The sequence below is a fragment of the Oratosquilla oratoria genome, chromosome 11 (genome assembly GCF_046742065.1).
Source record: "Oratosquilla oratoria isolate Oo_2021 chromosome 11, ASM4674206v1, whole genome shotgun sequence".
Lineage (NCBI taxonomy): Eukaryota > Metazoa > Arthropoda > Malacostraca > Stomatopoda > Squillidae > Oratosquilla > Oratosquilla oratoria.
The window spans coordinates 13,739,791-13,742,574 of NC_134787.1; positions in this window are offsets into that span (position 1 = coordinate 13,739,791).

Here is a 2,784-nt window from a genome sequence, read left to right on the forward strand (position 1 = left end):
AAAAATAGAGATGAATCACACAACTCAACACGCTACGCTATAAAAAGTTTTTCACCATATCTCATTCATTCTTTCATTAGAAATGACACGATCAAGCTAAATTCGGGGAACAGAAACAATTAATTAAATAATTAACATGATAGTAAATCAAATATTTGCGTCGATTAGATGAATAGGAAGAAGCAAACAGGTGGCAGCACCATATATCGTCAGGCGTTGGGAACCTTTCGTTCTGCCTCTATCGATCGGGTCATACAGTATATGAGTTCTCATCCGGGAGGGTAATAGCTGTCGGTCATGAGTCCAGTACGTGATCCAAGACCGTGGTGGTGAAACACACACACACACACACACACACACACACACACACACACACACACACACACACACACACACACACACACACACACACACACACACACGCACACACACACACACACGCACACACAGACACACACACACACACACACACACACACACACACACACACACACACACACACACACACACACACACACACACACACACACACACACGGTGGCGCGGTTGATAGAGTACTGGACTGCCAGTACGGAGGTGCGGCAGTACCTGGTTCGAATCCTGCCCAGGGCCGAAATTATTTCGGTATCGCTGCACTTCGGGTCGTTACTCCGACTCTCGTGGGCGGGGAGTTGGGTGTGTGTATGTGTGTGTAAGGTTATAGCATTACCCATAGATCGGTCACACGAGCTCTGAGCTCTCTTCCGGAAGGAAAATAGCTGTCGATCACGAGTCCAACACGTGATCCAAAGACCAAGGTGAATACACACACACACACACACACACACACACACACACACACACACACACACACACACACACACACACACACACACACACACACACACACACACACACACACACACACACACACACACACACACACACACGGTGGCGCGGTTGATAGAGTACTGGACTGCCAGTACGGAGGTGCGGCAGTACCTGGTTCGATTCCTGCCCAGGGCCGAAATTATTTCGGTATCGCTGCACTTCGGGTCGTTACTCCGACTCTCGTGGGCGGGGAGTTGGGTGTGTGTATGTGTGTGTAAGGTCATAGCATTACCCATAGATCGGTCACACGAGCTCTGAGCTCTCTTCCGGAAGGAAAATAGCTGTCGATCACGAGTCCAACACGTGATCCAAAGACCAAGGTGAATACACACACACACACACACACACACACACACACACACACACACACACACACACACACACACACACACACACACACACACACACACACACACACACACACACACACACACACAAAAGGGTGGGGGGAACCGAAGGTAGTAAAGAATCATTGGGCAACATAGCAATCAACATCATAATGACCCAGTGGGTGAAACAACCAACACGATAAAGAGGCGACGATAGACCCTCAAAACTACACTTGCTTTTAACATAAGAACCGTGATAAATTTGTTCCAAAATTTGTGCTGGAAGAATGGAAGACAGAATCAAGAAAGGAAATATACAGACAAGGAAGATATAATTTTTCGAATGTAGACTTTGAGAAATTGTAGCGTGATTGGTATCGTGAACACTCACTTAGCATAGATAAATGTATCGTTTATTTATATAGAAATCCCTTCGGGCTGCGTCAATTTATTTTTCACACATACTCCCTCACCCCCATCCCCCATCCCCCTCACGCATCACAGCATCATCCATAGACAACTATTCTCCACTCACCGCTATCTTGTGTCCTCTACCGTCCTTCCTGAACAGACATTCCCCTCTTTCCCAATGTCCCTTTTACCTCATCCATCCATCTCATCCTTCGTCGCCTTATCATGTTCACTCCTTCCACCTCTGCCATCCACACCTCTTTTATTAAGATTTCTTCACTCATTATTTCCATGCGTCCAAACCATCCCAATACTCTTTCTTCAACGGAATCTCCCAACTCCCTTTCTACCTCCGTTCTCCTCTTCACCTCCTCGTTTCTCACTCTCTCCAGCCTAGTAACCCCTATTATACTTCTCAGACATCTCATCTCAAACATATTCAAACTTCTCCTCTCTTCCTCTCTTATTTTCCATGTTTCTACCCCATACAGTGTTGTTAGCACAATCACTCCTTCATTCAATCTCTTCTTAGCACCCATTCCCAAATGTCTAGTTTTCATTACACTTTTTAATCCCCCAAGGCATTTACTTGCTTCTCTCAATCTACATTCTACCTCCACCTCCACTCCTCCCTTTCTCGGCACATTCATACTCAAGGATCTAAAGTTATCCACTTCTTCTAGTCTCCCTTAATACTCACTTCCAGTCTGCTGCCACTTCCCCCCCCTATACATCTCATCACCTTTCTCGTTTTCTACTTTTTTTATTTCTTCTTCTCCCAATGTATATGATCTCACTAATCTTTTTTTGCTTCTTCCAATTTTCATTATACTACACTTCTTAATATTGAATTCCATCTCCCACTTCCTACTCCATTCCCATACTTTATTGAGATCACTCTGTAGCGACTCACAATCTTCTTCAATGTTCACTTTTTTCAACAATTTTGCATCATCCGCAAAGAAGTTCAAATAACTTTAAATTCCGTTATCCATATCATTAATGTATATAGCAAACATTATTGGGGCCAGAACTGTTCCTTGTGGAACACCACTTATCACTTCATCCCAATTAGAGTGTTTGTCTCTTATCACTACTCTCATTTTTCTTTCATTTCATGCAAGAAGTCTTCCATCCACTTCAGCAGTTTGTCCTGTATTCCTCCTGTAGTTTC